Genomic DNA, 21981 nt, shown 5'->3' with positions numbered 1-21981 from the left:
AAATGCGGAATGATTCCGGAATCATTCCAACTCCGGAGTGGCAACTCTGCAACACTGCCATTTAGCGCTCTCTGGGCGGCACCATTTTGTTCGACAGCAGCGCCCTCTCCATCAATCCAGGAAAATCAGCGGGTTCGGCGGGGTAAAACGAGAGAGAGGGCACACGCCCGACTCCGCCAGCAGACGACAAAACGGGAGGTTGCCATTCTCCATCTTTGGGCTGTATCGGCGGGCTGCACGGAACATCGAACTCTCGCTTGTGGCTGCCGTTGTGAAGTGGTTCGCGTTCTTAGAATAGTTATGGCTACTCCAAAAACAACCTAGAGCTCTCTGTTGTTCTACTTCGGTAAATGATTAACTGACATATCTTTTCTCCCGTTAATTAAATAGCAGTTAAGTCAGCCGGCAGTAGTACCCTCAACTACTGCGTGTATTGCGGCAGGAGAGCACGTTTTTATTTATTATTTCAGACATCCACTCATTGTCGCTGAAGGCCTACACCAGTACGAACTTTGTATGGTAAAAAAGGTACAGCCACCGGATTTACTTTTCGCCGGAGAGACCGGCCAGTCTGACACAGTTTTCCCCTTTTTTTTTTCTTTGCACGCAGATAACAGCGCAATTCGACTCTGTTAGTCTTTTTTATCTAGCATAATAATATACGATAACTGGCATACCAAAATCTGCGCATCTGCGCTTGAAATTCCCGAAATGACGCGATTTTAAACAGAGTTTGTACGCCAGCCGGATGCTAGGTACTGCCCACTTGGCGGAGCAGACGACAGCGGGCGAGAGGGGGAGGGCATTTTTTTCTCTTTTTACCCTCTCTGCTATGACCCTAATGGAACGGTCTATGTCGGCACTCCGTTTTCCGATATGTATAGTGGACGCCGCCATGTTAGCGCTTAGTGCAAAGCAGACGCAACTGTCGATCGCTACAATTCAAAAACCCCACTTCCTCACTTTTAGATACGCTGTTAGAAAGTTAGGCATATTGTTTTATTCTTTCGCGAACTGTTTCAACATTTCTGGAGGAGGGGAAAGCGTTTCGTGCGATTTCCAATAAAACTTCAGAGAACTGGCAAACGTCATTAGGCACCAAGGTGGCAGGAGTGTTTGTTCACTCAAGCGTAGCTTATTTAGTGGCTTTAGGTAAGACGAGAGAAGGTCAGCAGTGGCGGCTGCAATCTGGGGCGTGTGCAAAGCGGCTATACGAACACCGCGAGCCGCGAGCCGCGAGTCGCGAGCCGCGAGCCGCGAGCCGCCATATTGGCACACCCTTTTCAAGAAGCCGCCCCAAAAGAAGCGCTAAAGCAAACTCGAAGGAGAGGCTTTAATTTTTATATTTTTATCCGGTAGTGAACGCTACAGCTGTGGCATGGGCAAAGCAAAGATGATGCAACCCCTCCCGCCACCCACCGCTGATGTGTATCTCGGTTCTAATTGTATCATTATCTGGGTTGTGCCGTGCTCCGAGACAGGCAATTTGCATGCATTACGATGCTCGGGTGCACGTATACGCCTGAAAGCGGTTTCGCGGAAAGATTTCCGCCAAGGAAACGAGACCATAGAAAAAAGAACAAAGTAGTCAGAAGGAACGTAAAAAAAGAAGAAAAAAAAGAAAAGGAACCAAGAATCTGGAAACAAAGTGTTTTCAGGCTATACAAAAAGGATATACTCTATGTATATACGCGCATACAGCAGTGGATTTTATTAATAATAAGAACAATACTAATAATAAAAAAAATGAAGTCCCTCTTCAATTTTTTCGTGGGAGGGCTTGGGAGAAGTTTGCAATTTGCGCTCCGACGGACCGCCGCTGCTCGTTTTTTAATCAGAGCGAAGATACATTAATTTCGTTCGCTGGCTGGACTTCGACGAAAGAAACCGAGAAAAAAGGAGAAGGCGGCGGGGGACGACGACGAGAGGCACGAAAGAAAACTGATTTTAACTTTCCATAAGTAATAACAATTAGCGAAACTAGTTCTCGACGTAAGCGAGACCATTCATCTTACACGTCCGCTCTGCTCGCCAGATTGAACGAGAAAGCAAACTGTAGCCGGAAACGAGTCAAGGTACTGTACATAAACGCGCTGAAAGCGGCGTGCAGAGTATATCGAAAAAACACAGAGACGCGTAAAGGGTTGTACCGCTTTTAAATTTCTGTTTTCCTTTTTTTTTAATTGACACTTTATGCTAATTTAAATTAAGTGCAACGCTATATTTAAACTCTGCCCGGCGTTGCCTCCGAGCCGGATAACATTTTACACGCAGCTATAGAGAGAGCACCTGTGTCGGGTGGCCGGTGAAACCTAATTGAATTCTTCGCAGCAGCGAACGGCCAACGTATACCTACACAGTTTCACGTTTCGGGATGGACCGCTGCGGACCTAGATGCGAGCCATTCCACGTTAATGCATTGCTATCGATGCATCACGCGACAAGGCGCTTTGAGCGGCGCATGCACCCGTTTCCGTAGGTCACGCGACAATCACATGGCGTGGGATTGGCTTCGCTGGCTCGCAGCAGCCTCCGCTCTCATGCGTCGCACGATGGAAGTGAGCGTAACGGATGTATACCCTCGTCGGCCGGGAGCGCACGCGTCGAGTGCGTCGAGTATTAATGAGCAAGCGGTCATTTATTTTCCTCGTGTCCCACGCGAAAACGGAACCAAATTTACAATACTTCTTTTTCTTTGCGCGCGCGCGTGTGTGTGTGTATCTGTGTGTGTGTATCTGTGTGTGAGTGTGCGTGCGCATGCGTGTGTGTGTGTGTGTGCGCGCGTGCGTGTGTGCTTGTGTGTGTGTTTCGGTTACAGCGAAACACACACACACACACATACACACGCAATTAACCGTATCATGTCGTAAAGGAGGAAACTATCGCAACGGGACAAAGCTAACACTCGATATAATACCGGTCTCTCAGATCATATCATGTTCGCCTCCAAATATGCCTTGTGCCAGAAACGTTTAGCGCGAAACCTTGTCATTATATTAATCAAGTTATTTGTTGGGATGTGTTCATTCATCGTGCTTGGTGCATCATCGCTGCAGATGCTTCTACGCCGTAAAAGCTGAATATTGATTTCATGAATTAAATTTAACGCGCAGTTGACTAAATTACCACTTTAAAAAAAAGACCGTGCGTCTACTTTCCCGCACAACACTCGGAGAGCCAATCAGCGCAACTTTCGGAGGCAGCTTAGAGAATGACAATGCCGAAACATATTTCAGACCAGAAAACGCAGTCTGACTTGTGACATTAAGCAATACAAGCGCGACGTTTTGCATTGCTTCATGTCACAACTCAGACTGCGTTTTTTCTTTGTCTAAACAAATGTTTCGGCATCGTCATTCTCTGAGCTGCCTCCGTAAGCTGCGCTGGTTGGCTCTCCGAGTGTTGTGCGGGAACGTAGACGCACGGCCTTTCTCTAGAATGTACTTACATTGGTAACGGTGGTAGTTTTATTTTTCTCCGTTTAGTTTTCTCTAAGGCCTCATCGTCGTTACTTTTCATGACTTCAGCCTGAGCCGTGTCGGAGCCAACTTTTATCAATTAAGAACCTATCCGAACAAATTACAAATTTAGGTAACGTGTACTGTGCGCCCTTATTATTGTTGAATATTGATGAACATTGTTTATTGTTGTAGCTCTTACTTATGGCGAAATGCTTTTTGTTGCTCGCTTGACGAGAGAGGCGCTTTTACAGACACGACTGAAGCCTGATTCAAGCGGCGTGATATTACTAGAAATTTCGCAGTTGCGACGTCGCTCGTGCAGCAAAAGAAGCCTCGGGCACAGCTGCGGATTCACAAGCAAAATTGCGCCACGTAAACCGGGCTTTAGAAAGCAACGTGTACTGAACGATGCAGAAGTCACGACTAGTAATACTTACTGTAGTCAACTTAAATGCATCGCTCAAAAGCTCTAATAATACGAACTATCCTGACGTTCTTGCACAAGGCTAACAGCTATATCGTAAAAAGCAGCTACGTGTTCGATAGGTTTTGCACTCGGAATAGACATCCAAACGTTCCCGAACTATGTGTAAAGTGAAAAATATTTAATCGAAACAAATTGGAGTGTATGCATTTCTGCATCATATCGTTAGCTCACGGGCTTCTCTCATCTCACAAACTAAACAAGTACGTCGGTTCCTCTTTATTTATTTATTTATTTTTTGTAAAATGCTATTTTTGCGTGGGAGAACGTATCTTCTATCGACGTAGCATCGATCGCACAAACGCTATTGTATCAAGAAAATCTCTGAGGATGATCAGGCCAAAGATACCTGCTCTATTATACGCTGAGAAATTGTGGGAGACGAGGAGTCGAGAGCGCGCGGGGACTTAAAAATGGATTTAGAAAATAAATAAAAAAAAGAAAGAAAAGAAGGTGTTACAGCGACCGTCAGACAATATTGGATATCAGATATAACATAGGCTCTGTGTAGGGCACAGCAAACGATTTCTGTAAAGTTGCTCTCATTGATCATCCTTTAGATGTTTTATTTTCTTTCCTTCTAACAGACAGTGAACGGGGGTAATATTCGCGTAGGCGGTGGAGCCAAATACTTTATTATGCGAAAACATCCAACATTGTAGGCGTTACAAGAATACACGTAACGGAATACGTTATTCGTTACTTGCGAAATAAAGAAACGCGTTACCGCTACCGTTACCAATAAAAAGTAACGCACGTTACTTTTTAATTATAAATTGACGGCAACAGTGTTTTTTGTTGCTGTTTTTACTTGGAAAAGGGGGGGGGGGGGCAGGTTTAGGCTCCACTGTCGGTTCTTCGATGACCATATGTGGCATCTTTGGCTCAAGTCTGGTACTTAGGCAATTATGTGGCGAGCCAGAGAAACGCTATAAAAACGACAAACAAAATTACTCTGCCACTCACTAATGTCTTAGAGCAAAACCGTATGAGGCCCAATTTGGCCCCCTAGGATGGCCAAGCTTGTGCCAAGTTAGACGTTTCTCAAGCTTGCTGCCTGGGAAGTGTCCATACCGCTAGCGGAGGATTTGGCGCTGTAAGCGCGCTGTCAGATGCAGATGATCAAGGTGAAAGGTATTATCTCTATAATAAAATTTTCGGTGGAGCCATGCTCCTCCTTTTCCGCCTTTTTCTACTCTCACATAAAGAAGGAAACTGAGACGAGGTTCTGCCGTGCAGAAGTTCGAAGTTGTGCGTCGAGAAAGCGTTCGCCCTTTTGTGATTGGCCTCTAGGCGCACCTAATCTTTCCGGGTGGGGCTGTGATCTTCTAGGATGCAGCCGGTGAGATTACCTGATCATTTTGAGTCTGTAGGGACTGTAGTGCGTGAGCATCGTTGTCAGTCCCCAAAGTTAGGCAGGGGATATGCGCGTGCTGTGCCGACAAGCTGTACCATGCCTTGTACCATACGCGACCGGGATTTACAGCCGGGATCAGCCAACGCCACCTAGAACAATCAAATACTTGTGCACTAAAGTGTCGACGTCATCACATCGAGATCGAGCACAGACACAGTTTGGACAGGAGTGCTGAGCTCCGCTGTCCAGTCGATGGGTCAAACGACGCTCGCCACCGGGTTCCATTGCTGAGTTGACGCAATCTGAACGTGATGACGTTTCATGAAGGAAGAGAGGGCTGTTCACAAGCTTTGAATGTTCTTGGTTTAGCGCATTCAGGCGGTGCAAGGTCGGGGGTCGTTTGGCTCTATACGAGTGCGTAGCCTTCCACCTGCAGCCGTAACTCGCCCTCCTCGTGACGACAGCGGCAAAAAATAATGAATCGCCAATAATCAAACTCGTCCTTACGAGGAGGACGAGGTTGATTACTGGCGTGTACCTGTTTTTGCCGCAGTTTTCACTCGAAAACCTTCGATAAAGAAGCTTTTGTAAAGGTAAGTAAATAGCTAATTGCGTGCAGTGTTTCTAGCGACTAAAGCGTCAGGTTTACTGACGCGACAGCTCTTGCAATTATGACGTATTATCTCGTGACGTGAGCGGCGCGGGCTATGCACCGTTCCAATATTTTCGAGTCTTCAGCCCAGCGTGCGATTTTCTCAGCCCAGCACACGCATGTTCGTCGCTTCCGAAAGCGAGCTAATCACGCGCCATACGCACGATGAAAAGGGAACCCGCCATAAGCCCTTTTTTTTTTTTTAAATCTATTAGCGCCGAGGTGTTTTGGTGGCGCCCTCCTGCGCTTCTTTCTCGTGACGTCATTACCTTGCGGACAAGTTCGATGGTGTTTTTAATTAGCATGGTGGAATCTTGAAATAATTGCGCTCTGAAATCGATACTGCCAACACCGTCCAAATTGAAGTTCTTCCATTCCTCTTATTTCCATCCATGAGAAATCCTTTGCTCACGTCATAGTTCGCATTCGGCCAATCGTGGAAGGCCGACCACAGCGACGCTTTCGATCGCGCACGTCGCCAATAGACGATTACAAACAGGGTGTCTGGCGGCCGACATTTCTCTGCTCGTGAGGGCAAATACGTGCAATTGCAAGCTTGCCAAAGCTAGGTTCAAGCGCATTATGCACGTACTTGCACACATGGGGCACCAGTCGGGCACCATGCTTGCAATTCTACTCCGTTTACCTTTAAGCTGAGACTACAGCCAATGCCACAAGCACTGGAGCTCGAGTTCGCTACATTGAAGCGTTCTTCCGCAGAACGAGCACTCGCGCTAGAAATGCACGTCTCAAAGCAAGGAGGGCGGGTCAGCTCGCGCTTGTAGCTTCGGCTGTAGTCTCAGCTTAAAGGTGAACAGATATAGACGTTTTCTGTTTCCTGTCGTTGTCAGTCACGTGGGTTCCAAATCTAGTATGTGTGACGAAAATAGTAATAAAACATTTCAACCTGGAATATGCGAGAACGTGTAGGTGAGGCGAAACAAGAATGTGTGACAACCACGCATCTTTCGTGAACACCTTTTAGCGGCGTGGAGAGATCAGAACGACGTTTTACCGCATACCAGAAGTGACGACATTCAAGATGGCTGCGCACTTGTGGAAGAGGTGTACAGAGCGATGCTCGGACAGAGTGGCACGAGACCTGCGACAGTCAGCGGTGGAGAAAGACGGTCTTGTAGAATATACATACACATATATATATATATATATATATATATATATATATATATATATATATATATATATATATATGTATATATATATATATATATATATATATAATATGCCTTCGGCCCCTGGCCTTTTATGTCGCCATGCCCAATATATATAATGTCTTTTGTGACGAAAAATGTTTGTTTCCCTTTACCTTCGAACGTATTTGTGCCGCCATATACCAAAATGACCACTTTGGTGTGGTATCGGCAAAAATGCGAATATAAACACCAACCACACATCTTCGTCCCTAACTCCGATAAAAGAAATCTTGAGGACCCCGAAAAAATTAACATAACGTTGTTCTTGTTGTCTTTTGCAAACATTTTAGACTGTTAACTTAAAAACGACAGAATATGGTATTTAATTTAAGTCGAGTACAAGTCCATCCGACTCCTGTTTCGTTCCGAGAGCAAAGCATCGAACGCCAGCCTAATGGTTTGGCCAACTGCTACAGCCTCCTGGGGTCACAAAGGCCAAAAAGAAAAGAAACGCTCGCACAAGTCGGACACGGCTTTTCCGACTTGGACCGAAAAGAAAGAAAAAACGGACCAAAAACAACTTTAACAACAGCGAGACTAAACGAAGCAACGAGGAACGGGGAAACGAAATCGCCCGAAGAAAGCAGAGGCTTCGGACTGCCTCTGGTTGTGCCCCGGTGCCACAGAGGACACGTCTTTGCCGCCGCCGAGAAGTCCTCAACATCTGCGCAGCCAGCGAACAGCCAGAGGGCTCCTTCGATCCAAGCCACCCACACACAATGGCCAGCCACGAGAAAAGAAAAGTACACGCGGATTGTGATTGCACAGCGCGATTCAAGCACGCGGAAGCAAGACGACCAAGCAGAAATGGCGGCGCGTAAGGCAGCATTAAAAAGAAGGGGGCGAAAAGCAACTACGCAGAGCGGGCAGAGACGACAAAGAGAACTAAGCTAAAATACAGCAACTCGCAGCATAGCGTGAAACCGCAAAAAGAAAAGTGAGCACCAAGCAAGAATGACAATAAATAGTTGAACGGAAGAAGCGAGCGGCCGCCGAACCGTATATATAGTAGCAGACGACAAAAGAGTAGCAAACGAAGCAAAGGCAGACTCGGCGTCGCATCAAGCGGACGCAATAAGCGCAGTTTCGTAAATGGAACTGCTGTCGTTCGCGTCCAAGTGGTCCAATATTCGTCGTCCATACGCTTTGGCGGCGAGGCTCTACTGTCCGCAGAAAGGGGCCTTCATGGAGCGTGCACCGATCGGCGAGTCGCTCCAACCGCTTCTCGTCATCTGCGCACTGCGGGAACGGGCTGGCATCGGCGCGGAATGAACACTCAGCGCAATGGGGAACAAGAGGGCTCGGTTACGGGCATCGCGGTCTTTTCGGGGACGCGGAGCACGTACATGCGGACATACGAGCACTGATGTTCCCGGACAAGTGCTTGTTGCGAATGGTCTATCAAAAGACGCGGGGGGCAGAAAGGGAAGGGACGGGGGGATGAAGGAAGCTTTGAATGACGTGGCAGCGCCGTACGTGGTTCCACGCAAAGATGGCTCGACCATCTAAGCTGCGCTGTCGGAATAGAAAAAAAAAAAGAAAAAGAAAAACAGAGCAGAGCGCGAACAAAAATTGTCTTTCGTTTTTTCTTTTTTTTTTTTTTTTTGTAATGCTGGTGTTCAAGCAACTACAAACTACGCGCTGTCGGCAGAACTGGATGGAGACGTGGAGGGTTGGTTTTTTGCATTTTGATAAACGCGATTATAATGTTTGCTTGTCAGGCTGACAAGCAACGCATAATTATAGCCTTTTGAAAACATAATTGTAGAACCAGACCACCTCACTGTAACGTCAACAAATTGTTAGTGTTGCGACCAGGGTAGAGAATACAAATCAATATGATTTAAATCGTGAATTAAATCTAACCTGACTTATTACGATGATTTTTTTTTTGTGTATCCTTTCTCTATCATTCGATGCTTCCTTTGTGCATTTATTTTGTATTAAAAAAAAAAAAAAAAAAAAAAAAGAAAACATCGAGCCAGAGAGATTTATAAAAGGATGAACACGAGCAAAAAGAAGTGCTCTTCTGAGCGAATCGGAGCTTTGAGCTCGATTTCTACCTTTCAGTTTGTCAGATGAGTAAAGGCCCGTTCACACTGTTGCGACCTCTTAAAACTGGGTTTCTTGAAACCTCTTACAACGAGAGGACACACTGGCGCCATCTATTGGGTAGCAGTGTAAACTTGGCCGGTCCGGCATATTTTCTATTTCTCTCGCGCATAATCCTTTCTTTCTTGGCTCGAAAAACTTTTGTGAACGTTATAAACGAGCCTTTCTTATAGATTTTACGCACATTTGACCTCGGAAATCCCGGAAAACTTTCGCTCCTGTGAAAGGCAGTCCCAGGGTCACCGCATAGATGACGCCAGAATGCCAGTGTGTTCCCTCGTCCTAAGAAATTTTAAGAAGTTCTCAAGGGGTGTCCAAACAGGACACTACAAAACGCACGACTCCGACAAATCGTTAAAATTGAAGCGGGCTTGAAGCGGGCGCGTCCACTTCAATTTTCACGATTTGTCGGAGTCGTGCGTTTTGTAGTGTCCTGTTTGGAAACCCCTTAACAGATCTCGTCTCTCGCGGTCGTACTCGGTTGCAAGAGTGTGAACGGGCCTTAACATCCTACTGCAACAAAACCAAGAAGCAAAATAACAAAACAAAAACTAGAAAAGTAATATGTCATATTGCATCAAGTCAGAACGCGAAAAAAAAGTCAAATAAAGCTTATTACCTAATTTAAAAAAAATCGAGCTTTTTTTTTAATATGGCGCGGGAATTACACCAGCAAAAGGTTGTTAATTAAAATGTATTTTACATTCAGCGTCATTCTTTCTTTTGCATTGTTATCAGTGATCGGACAAATTTATCAATCAATCTGCTATGTTGAGAAGTACATTAAGTGGTAAGTAGTCGCTATTTTTTAACTACAGGGTTTAAATCAAATTAATATTACTTAAAAAAGAAAAACTGGGTATTCCGAATTTTCAAAAAGCATGTTCTTTTATTGTTTTTTTTTTTTACTTTGGTTGGGACTTTTTGATGAATATATACAGATCATGGTGGCAGTGGAAGGTGGCGGATGTTAAAATACTGTACTTGAACAGTTATTCACAACACAAATTTCACTGGAGCTGTTAGCAGTCAGTGAAAGACAGAACCTTTTCAAATAGGGTCGGGCTTTGTTTTTCTTTTTCTGAGATCCTTGACGAGAAAACACGTCTTGCAGAGGTGAATTCACCTTTTACCTCCTTAGACGAAACCATGCCTTCGGCTTCGAGTGATTTCTTCTGGTGTAATTACTTAATGGACCTTTTTCCAGTAAGCTTCTGCGCATGCGTACACTCTCTCTCTAGGCCTATCTTCTCGCTGTCGCCATTTTCGCGGGTGCACCGTCTCGCACGACCAACATCGTCAACATCTACCTTCACACGTATTTAGTATATTTTGACGCTTCGTTTTTCAGTATCGATAATATGGGGTGTACAAATCACTGAAAACCTATTCAATGGCCCGGTGCCAATGTGTTCTGACGGGCGGAGGCATGCATGGGCTGCCCCTCATTTGTAGTTCGCAGACAACTACCCAGACGGCGCTCGTTAAACGAAAAATGGCTAGGTGGCGTGAGCTACCGCCCGATCCAAAGGGCTCAGCCGGATTCATCCATCCATCCATCCAGGTCTCTTGTTAGTGTCTCCTGCTTATCCAGAACTTTTACAAAACTTCAGCACTAAAGCTAGGGAAGTTCTTGGTTCTACGGTGCGCAGAGGTGTCTTCCGCAGATAACTCGAGTTAATTAACCCATAAAGAAGTCAATTTGAAAAATGCGTTCAAAACGCTTCTCTTTCAAGAAAGCCTTTTGCTTGAAAATCTGCTCCCATCGTATGCGTGCAGAATTGGCGCTGTCCAATGCTTGGACTTCCTGCCCGAAGCCATCGCTCTGATTCAACGTTGCGTTGGAACATAAAATAGTGCAGCTCTTCCATCCCATACGCGTGACAGGCTTGCATTTCTGAAAATATGTAGATCAAATTCCTATTTGTATATTTAATATATATGAGGCTTTTTTATAATGAGCTTATTTTAAGTTTTGTGAGCGGCAGAGTTGAGTTGTCTAAAACAAACCCTTTGATATTTAATGTGACAAACAAAAAAGATTGATTGTTCGGTTGGGAGTGGTGAACGAGAGTAGAAGGGCTGAGCTGAACGCTTATTGACTGACAGCTTCAGAAAATCAGGTTACGACCGGCTCGTCGCTCCGAAATCAATCAGATCGTGCATTGACCGATAAGAATTGTAAAGAACGAGTTTTTAAGCAAATTTAACGTAACAAGTTTCACCTGTCAGTGACTGTATGGCTTCCATGCACTTTCTGCCAAAATCAACTAACTGGGCGGATTGCATAATTTTCACATTCATTCCACACATTTAAGATATTTTACTTTTTACTTTTCTTCTTTTTTTTTTTTGGGGGGGGGGGGCGGGCAGGCGATGAATAGGAACGGATTTGCACTATACGCCGCGAATAACCGGAGAGTTTTAGTAGATCGTTCACGACGATACCCCCCCCCCCCCCCCCCCCCCCCCCCGATAACCGATAAGGATGCGATGCATGCGCAAAGGCTGCGGCGAAGTATCGGGTATCGTCAGCGGAACAATCTACTAAAACCATCTACTTGTTCTTTACTTGATGTGCATTCTTTCAGTATGTACTTGTACTTTACTTAAAGTATTTTTTCCGGGTACTTTCCGAGGAAAGTACAGTTCCCGACTTTAAAGTGCATTTTCTGAATTTGGTATTGTTACTTAATACCACAAAATTATGCTTTGTCAACTATGGAGAAATACTGTGGGAGAGGTATTCTACCAATAGTCGGCACCTATGTATGCTACTCTCACCAGAAACGCGAGCAGAAGACGCATTGCCCTGCCTGTAGCCGGCGCAAGCGGCGCCATATTCACTGTCGGAGGGACTTCTTTCTGCATCAGGCGCCATGCCCGAAAGTAACCATACTCTGTGGCCACCTGACTTTATTCAATACTATTTGCCATTTCCGAAGGTAACTCATGCACAGCCCCATTAACCTGGGGCTGTGCATACCTGTTTTTAAAAAAACACTCTATAGGATCATAAAGGCGCACGATGAAAGAATATGTTAAAATTGAAAAAGTACGTGTACTTTACTTCTAAAGTACATTGCATTTATAGTACATTACGTCAAGGAAATTGCGGCTGGTGTACTCACTACTTTACTTGAAGCGTAAACTCTCATTTACTTTGCACTTTACTTCAAGTACTTTTTAGATGTACTTTAGCCGACACTGCAACATTATGGCGTCCAGCGAACTATGCTACCATCTTTGCCTGTTTGGTTGTGGAACGCGTCTGAACATGTGCAAGTAACATCCTCTTCGGCGGAATATCGGACGTCGCGTGCGCGTCCATGGCCCAGTGACACAGCAGTTTTTGTCTGGCAGGTCCTTCTGCAAAGCAGAGAATGGACTCAATCGATAGCTTGTAGCTCACACGAGCAACTATAACTAAAGGCACGCGTGAAAGGAAAAAGAAACACCAACATTTCAAGAAAAAACTCCAAAGTGAACACTTCAAAAAAAGAAAAAAAAAAGAAGACAGAATTAGATGGAGGTATTACGGATTTCAAATTCAGCAGTTTTCCGCTTTCGCCTCTGTCCTTACGAGAGCCGAAGCCTCGATTCCATTCCCCATTGGCTGGCTTAATTCGGTGATAAGACCCAGAAAACCTATTATGGAATGACGTGCTTTAAAAATAAAAAAATAAAAAAATCGACGCTGCACATAATATTTTCTCGTTCATTCTGACACACCCCACCAGGACCAGCACAAAACGCACACGCAAAAGACGCCCACCGTTAACAACAAAGACGACTCCAGCCCCCAAATGTGATGAACCGCCGAGAACTCATCGTTTTTTTTTTTTTTGTTTTTTTTTTCAACATTTCGGCAGACGTTGTTGTCAAAGAAAAGCTGCGGGACTTTTTACGTCCGCGGGGCCCGGCCATATATTTCTAAATTAAGTTCCTAGAGACAGTCGCGCATTAATATATATATGGGTGCGTTCATTTCAAATCGCGAAAGGAACGATTATGGGTACTCACAACATTCAGAAAAAATCATATATTATATTGCTGGAAAATTTGTGACTAGAAAAAAATAGGAAATTAGATCTACGGAAACTTTTTTGTTCTTGAGTTTCGGGCCTCGAAAAGGGCAGAAGGTAGGTCTTGCCATTTTTGCAGGTTTCACGAGCGACACATTTTGGAGTTTCGAAACCTTTAGATATTTTTTTTTCACGACAATTGTAACTCTTTTTACTGTCTTAAGAGAAAGTATAGAAGGACTAAAGTTCTCTAGAAGTGTGCTTTTGTATTTTATTTTATAAAATAATTATTTTTGAATCTCGCACGTGTGACAGTAATTGGGCCAAGCTTGAATCGAGCTAGCTATCGATGTCCGCTTATTTAAGGCCTAAGAAGCATATCAATAGGTTACCGGCGTTTGGCAGCAGCCGCAAAGCACTCTGGGTATCATTCACTTCCGGTTCGTAGCTAGCAGCCGACGCAGCACCATGACGGCTCTGGCAGCGTGTGTGGGTGTTGAACCCGATTAATTCGAGCCCTTCTGCTGCCGAGTTACTTACAAATTTCTGAGCATCTGAAGTTACTTCTCTGGATATGTTAAGTAGGAATGAGTACGCAGAAGCATCGAGAACGGCCACAAAAGCGCGGAGCGAGTGCGGCCGGCGGCGACCAGCACTTGCGCCACACTTTCCGGATCTTCGCATGAAACTCAGGTTAGGTTAGCTATTTTGTTTTCTTTCGGAGCCAGGGTCCTTCATTGCCTTTTATTTTTGCTGGTTACGTTAGACCAACCGAAAAAGGTGCGAATGTACGCCGTAGGACGCGGCTAGCTGAAATGTCCGATCGGAGCTTCGACGTACTTTTCTCGCGCGATCGAAAAGACACTTTCGTTAAAAAGTTCCTTTCGACGACATCGGATTACGTGAGAATCCTTGCTTCTAAACGCTCGCGTCTTGTTTTTTTTTTTTTTTTTTTTACTTTAATTAGGTTTTTCACCATGTGCCATGTCCCATACCCCCGTATGTTTTTTTGTTTTGTCTTGTTGTTACGATTTTGAGTGAGAAAGCAGGCATAAACATGCACCGAATTTGATTAGGGCTGTTCACCATGTGCCATGTCCCATACCCCCGTATGTTTTTTTTGTTTTGTTTTGTTTTTACGATTTTGAGTGAGAAAGCATAAACATGCACCGAATTTGATTTGGGCTACGCAGTGTCGCACGACCGCTTTATTCTCCGTCAAGATGTAGGTTCTGCCTGCTTGCTTTTGTTTATTTATAAGGAGCTGAGGGTCAGGTTTATGCAGTTGATATCCGTTGCTCCAGTTTCAATCAGTGCTCTTAAGTTATTCCACATTGTGAAAAGCGACCAAGCTATAAATCTTGTGAAACCTTACACAGGAGTACATTCCAGAGCCGCTGCTGTCGATGAAACGGTCTGTCGACGATATGTCGCGCGATGAATTGATTGCCTGTGAAGATCGCAAGCAATCTGACGTTTGCGAGGTCGTATCTCGCGTTCTCGCGGATGCCTTGTACGGCAAGCCATGCTCACCCCTTCACGGGTTAATCGACACCTTTTTCTGGGTGTCAAGAGTCTGTTCGAAATCATTCATGCAGACCCACTGGAAGAAAGGAAGAACACGTTGTGCTGACCTGTGACAAAAATGGGCTCCGCAAAAATGAGCATCGACGCTTGTCTGTTACAGGTTACTTTGCTCCGTCACTCGCTTAACAGCGACGACCCATCGATGCTTCCGTTCTTCGTTCCACAAAAACCTGAACATCTTGTGCCCTTCATGGCTCGCGTTAGAACAACGTACCGCGGAGCGGTGAACAATTATCACCGCAAATACTGCACGGCCACCACGGATAGAAGGGCTCTCAATGCAGCTGGACGAACCGCGACCGGCACCGGGATAGCGTGAATTCACGTGACACCTCGTCTCAGATGACGAAACTTCCGGCTGCAACGCCGGTAACCTATTGAAAGCTTGTATCTAAGCCCATTTAAAAATTATATGATTAATTTAAGTATAGTTATAAAGAAGAAACAACAATGTAAACTTAAGAAGAAAAGCTAAAAATTATAAATTCAACGTCATTTAAAACAAAATACGTTATTTTTTTAAATACTCTATACGCAAAGCTTTTTATGTGTTCTTATGTACGCGATAAAATTTCTTCCACATATATGATTTCGTGATATTAAGCAGCGCGTTTGAAAAGAATTTGTACCGCCATTCTAAGATGAAACGATAAGTGTGTTATGTAACGTGACCATAGTATTTATGATATACCTCATGTACCATATATTACAACTGAGGCATGACTGGTATGTTATGATGTAAAAAGTTCATGCACATATCCAGTTTACTTATACAATCTCAAGATTCACAACTTTTCTTCAAATGAACACATTCAAACTTGTTGTTTTTGTTGTTGTTGTTGTTTTTTGTTGTTTTTTTTTTTTTTGCGAGGCGTAAAAGTTTTCTTCCGAATCTTTGTGTCAGGCAGTAAAAGGGCGGGATAAATTATTTTCAAAAACTCAGCGGACCGAGTGCGAAATTTTGCTTCTTTCGTGAGGCCGCATTTTCACGTCTACTACACTCTAAAAAAATCCCGTGCGTCTACTTTCCCGCACAACACTCGGAGAGCCAATCACCGCAACTTACTGAGGAAGCTCAGCGAATGACGATGCCGAAACATATGTTTAGACCAAAAAACGCAGTTTGAGTTGTGACATTAAGGAATAAAAAACGTCACGCTTGCATTGCTTAATGTCAAAACTCAGACTGTGTCTTTTGATTTAAACATATATATGTTTCGGTATCATCATTCGCTGAGCCGCCTCCGTAAGTTGCGGCAATTTTGACTCTCGGAGTGTTGTGAGGGAAAGTACACGCACGTGCTTTTTTTAGAGTAGGATGAGGCTCGTTCAAATCTACTTTTTTTTTTTTTTTTATTTGAGGCAATAACAAAGAATACAAAAAGAAACGGTGGATATGCATAACATTACATAGCGTCTTTAGTATTATGAGCACACAGTGACGCTTATGGTGTTAATATTACTTTTGAGGAATCGCTTCTTTTTTTTTTTTATCACAACCCCAAAAGGCCTCTTTTTTAATTTGAGCCTTCATCCACAAGTGGAAGGATCGAATATTTTTCCCAAGGCTCAAAGAATTTCATTCTTTTTTCATTGTGTCACGTTATTGGACGATGCATGCTACATCACCTTTGAGAAGCACAATTCCAGACACTTCCGGGGGCACTACACGAGCAGTATCATCAGCACTTCCAATGGTTTCCAATTCTGACGACCTGAGGTTGTGCGAGGTTGGTATTCTAGAACTTTCCTCACGCCATTACACGCACTTTTGCCGTGTCCCATGGCTGAAAAAGTTCATTTGGTCATCTCTTGTTTCATCGCCGTCTGGCACAGTTAAAACCTTTTGAAATGAATAGCGTCCCCATCGGAGATGTGTACAAGTTTTGTAAATATAGGAATGTTTTCTTCCATCCACTATTCAACTCAGCGCATAGGGAACAGTACGTGCTGTATCGTGCTCGATGTCGTCGGTAACCACTCCAAAGCTATAGATGTTGTGCTCTGTTGTAGCGACGCAGGAGAAGTTAGACAAGATTTGTTTTTTTCAATGAAAGCATTATACCGCTCGCGGAAGAACGACGCTCCAGTTTTCTGCTAAATCAAAATGCAATACGATGATACGAGCCTTGAGATGCAACGTTTCTGAGCTTATAGCAAGCCGCTGAGCGTGTCAGATGAATTAATGGGGGAAGTACATTGTTACGCACTTTATGGGCTCATTGCAACATGCGTTACTTCTCATTTGTTTCTTTAGCAGTTTGCCAGATTCGCACAAAGCAACTTCAAGTTATTAGTCTTCTTTGATTGACAACAATGTCAGGGTTAAACCATCTTCTTTTGGTCATACCTTGCAGGTCAGCAAAACGTACTCCTCAGTTGGGTACGCAGTCTGAGTTGTGACATTAAGCAATGGAAAACGTCACGCTTGCATTGCTTAATGTCACAACTCAGACACGGTCAAAGTTTCTTAACGCCTTCGAGACTGAATTCTGAGCCACTCACGTTTGATATAAATGCCAGGTAAAGAGTTAGTTTCCCCCTGACTTGGTTTTAGCAAACTGTGCCCAACAAATTCAGATGAGATACCAAATATGTGGAAAGCATAGAACCTGCCAGCGAAGCGAAACGAGAGGCAAAGGCTGCCGCTCTCGGATTGGCGTCACGATCAAGAGCTTCTCTAGTCGCGCCTCCTGGTAATCACAGATTGTCTGTAGCTTCTTTCTTTCTATCACGTGCATGGTTCATGATATGGTAGTTGTTTTTTATATTAATAGTGACCCTGTTCGTATGAACTAAATAATCACGACACCTATCTAAACAGGGGACTAATAGAGTCAAAAAGGGCGGCGGCATGTCTATGTCCCGCTCGGCTCTAAGATTGCTTTTTCGTTCCCACTTTCCGTCACAAAAATAGGCAATGTAACTTGCGAGAACCTTAAAGGTACTAATATATCAACAAGAAAAAAAAACATATTAAACAAAGAAATTAGGGAAGACGCGCACATTGCACAAAAGGGAATGCAAGCGCCGAAGCGGCGCGATGCTATATCAAAATTGACAGTTTCACCTCATATCACTCTACGGAGTTTGGAACGTACGTTTGGTTTCGCTAACATAGAAGTGTCAATAGTAAAAACGTAGATTGGGAGGTTTCAACAAACGTAGCTTAGCTATCGTGTAAAGTAAGTTGTTTGAAGAAAGAAGAAATTAATGGACGCTTGCGCTCGACAGGCCCTTGCTGAGCGGGCCGTCGCTTGATATGTTTTTTTTTTCTTTCCCCACGAGTGCTTTTTTATCTCACGCAAAACTGTTCTAACGTCCCATATATTTTTGTTAATCTGATATGACAACGCTTAAACATTATTTAAGGCAGTTTCGATTTCTGTAGTTTACAAGTAAGCAAACTGAACGTGCGGAAGAACCTCTTAGCATATTACATAATAAATACTACTGATGTATAAGTTTTGCCGAATCGCGTGCAGACTCGAAACCAATGAAAACCATGATCATGTTACAAAAATTTATTTATAATTAAATTAAATATGAAATGACAAAGATATACGTCGTAGACGGTAGAATGGAAGTAAAAATATGTCTTATTTTCAAACTCACTGTTTAATATGAGGAAACCATTCATGTAATATAAATTTTATTGGATATATAAAAGCACATAGAGGGCTTACCCGCTGGAAGCTTCCAAGATTTGAAGGGGCGTAAATGGCGATTCTCATAGCATCCGGTCGCGGTCGCTCGTTTGTGTGAAGCCTTTCTCCAGTTTTACACGCTCCCAGGGACCTCGATTTATTCGTGGTTTCCAGGGCTCGGAGACCCCGCCATGTCGACCCCTACGAAGGCGCAATGCTTCTTGTTCAACGTTCCGGCGGACACTGCGGTGGATGCCATCATGGACAGCATTCAAGCCGTTGCCGGCGGGGATGGCCTGCCATACCTGCAACACCACGGTGGAACAAGGTTCATGGCGGTGGTCAGCACCATGGCCGCCGCTCAACGTCTTGTAGCGCTAGGGTTCTTGTCGCTTGGTAACGTGAAAGTCCCCCGGAGTTAGAGGGAGCCCACGTTGTATTTGCGCCTGTGTACCGCCTCCACCCGTGTCGGAGGAGACTCTGGTGCAGGTCCTCAAACAGTAAGGCGAGGTAAAGACGCTCAACCACGCCGCGTTTCGAGACCGCGCAGGCATTATAGACCGGAACTCGGATAGTCAAGACGGAGATATCGAAGCCGGTCCCCAACTTCGTTATCCAGGAACACCGGGTGATGGTCGACCACCTCGGTCTGCGCCGCGTGTGCAGTCGGTTCGGGCTGGAGGGCCACGTCAGACCCGCGTGCAAGACCCCCACGTTGCGACCGATGCGACGTTTTTGGGCATACCACGACAGGTTGCACGATCCCTTGCCAGCGGTGCGGCCACGGCCACGCGACCACAGACTGCGCGCCCAGCGTAAGTCCTACGCCGCCGCCGCCCAGCAATTCATCGAGACTCGCCCACGACCCCCGCAGGGACTAGTCGCCCCCGTCTTCCTCCCAGCCCGCGAGCATTCCGGTGACGACTCGAACCCGTTCATCCGCCCGTGGACTCCACCACCTTTCCCTGTTGTCTCGGACTCCGACGCTGCGTCGAACCCCGGAGATTCCGACAGCCAAGCTTCGGGCGTTCAATCGAACGCGGATGCTATCCCTGACAAGGGAGCCTCAGACGTTCTATCGAATGCGGCCGCCCATACTGATGGCCAAACCTCGGACATTCCATGGAAAGCGGCCGCCATCCCTGGCAGTCAAGCATCGCGCGTTCCATTGAACGCGGCCGCTATTCCCAATAGCCAAACCTCGGACGCTTTGTCGAACGCGGCCGCCAATCTCGGATCTCATGGCAGTTACGTCGACGACCTGAGCGACGATTCTGACCACCTCTTTATTGCTGAGGAAGGCGACCTGACTCCAGGCCAGGGACATTCGCCCCTACGTCAGAGGCTTCGACGACAACGACGCCAAGTGAGTCGTCTGCAGAGTCAGCATCTTCTAGAGACGCCGACATGCCAGACGACCGCTCGAACGCCAAGTGCGTTTTCTCGCCTGCTGGCGGCGGCTTGGACGTCGCTCCCACCTCGTCAGTTGAAAAGGAGCGTCTCAGCCACGACAATTTTGACTATGCAGAATTACAGGAATTCTAACCGACTGTCTGCCATGTTTCGCTTTTCTTTCTTTTTCATGGGCCTACACATTATGACGTTAAATGTGTAGGGTTTTCGCAATACGAACAAGCAGCGCGAGGTGATTCATTTTGCCCAGTCTAATCACTGCGATCTGCTCCTTTTGTGAGAAACTAGTTCTTTTTCTGCCCCGGGGCGTGGCAGAATTTTAGGCCGATTTTTCGATTTCTTGTTATTTTGCTCTCGCAACGTCTTGAGCGGGTGGTCTTGGTGTTTTAATATTCCGTACTTCGTTTTTGCGAGGTTCTTTTCCACTCTGCGACCTGGATGGTCGCATCCTTGTGTACAGATTTTTGGTGGTCATGCCAAGTTCCGGGCGATAAGCGTATACGCTCCAGTTCGCTACGGCCACACGTCAGCTGGGGATTTTTTTAGAAGCCTTCTGCAGTATGTGCTCGCAGGCGATTTTTTCTTCCTCTGCGGGGACTTCAACTGTGTAACAGACTCCTCACGAGACGTTCGCGGGCCTGGTCGTGGGCGAAGCACTTCTGACGCCCAGGGGCTGGTTTGCCTTCATGGGTTTCACGACCTGCGCGACGCCTGGGTCGAAGTGCACGGCACTGCGTACGATTCCACATGGTCGCGGGGGTGTCGTCGAGCCGGCTGGACCACGTCTATGTCCAGCAACATCTTCCATCGCGTCTCCCCAGCTGCGAGGTGCCTTCCTTTCCATCAGCTGTGGGCTATATTTCAGATCAACACCCGGTAACAGTGGTTTTTGATGTGTCGTGTTTTTTTTGTTTTTGTTTTTTTTGTACCCAAGCGGTGACACATGGCGTCTAGACATCTCGCTACTGTGGGATGAACTGTCCTTTCCAGCTTACGACAATCGATTCGGGCGTCGCTGACGGCCGTTCCTTCGACCACCACCCAGTGGTACGCGATGAAGTCTGACTGCCGGTTTTTCGCGACGGCGGCTGGGAAGTCACTTTGGTGCCGGGTGACGGAGGCCCTCAATAAGATTGTCTGCCGCATTCGTATTGTGTAGCGTGGCGGTGTGCGCACCCGCCTGATGTCTGAGTTCCACGCGGTTCTGCGCGGTCGCCATCAATGCCTGCTAAGCGCGTCCCCTCGTAGTGCTGTGGCGCAGCGGCTGCGTGACGAGCCGGTGGAAGACCCGGAAGTGCTCCGGTGCCTCCGTGCCCGACGTGCCAGTGAAGACGGGCGCTCGTGAGTCTACAATGTATGTCTCGCGGGCGTTAGCCTTTCGGAGGGCCCCCGTGAAATCGGTGCGGTGTTCCGAAATTTCTTTTCGTCTCTCTCTTTTGCTCGGAAACCCACCTTGAACACCTTGAATTTCGCCAAACGGGTTCGCCCTTTTTACGGAGATCTCCCTGCCTGCCCTGATGATCTGGGCTCTTAGCCGTTCCGTCCTATAAAACCCGTGAGGAACTCTCTGACGTCCTCCGGGCCATGAAGGTCGGGCCTGCCCCAGGCCCCGAGAGCTTACCAGTCGAATTTTACGTCACGTTTTGGGATGTCCTTGCGAACCCCCTAGTCCAGCTTGTGATCGGCTTTCTGGAGACAGGCAAAGTTCCGCCATCCTTCAGATGAGGTCGCGTTCTTCTCCTCCCAAATGAGGGTGGCTCTCCATAGGATCCTGCGGCTTGGCGACCTATCACTTTGTTAAACACAGACTATATGATGGTAGCCTCTCTACTTGTCTCGCGCCTCCGTACGATCATGCTCATGGGGTGAGCTCAATTCGGACGTGTTTGGTGCCTGGGAGGAACATTTTTCCCGTCCCTGTCTCTCACACGAGACCTCCATTCCTATGCGAATTTTACCCATCTGTGGGGGCCCTGTGCCTCTCTCGATCAAGCAAAGGCGTTTGATAAGGTTGAGCATCGTTATCTGT

Source organism: Ixodes scapularis, unplaced genomic scaffold (genome assembly GCF_016920785.2).
Source record: "Ixodes scapularis isolate PalLabHiFi unplaced genomic scaffold, ASM1692078v2 PGA_scaffold1__304_contigs__length_218370807, whole genome shotgun sequence".
Classification (NCBI taxonomy): Eukaryota; Metazoa; Arthropoda; class Arachnida; order Ixodida; family Ixodidae; genus Ixodes; species Ixodes scapularis.
This window is presented reverse-complemented; position numbering follows the sequence as displayed.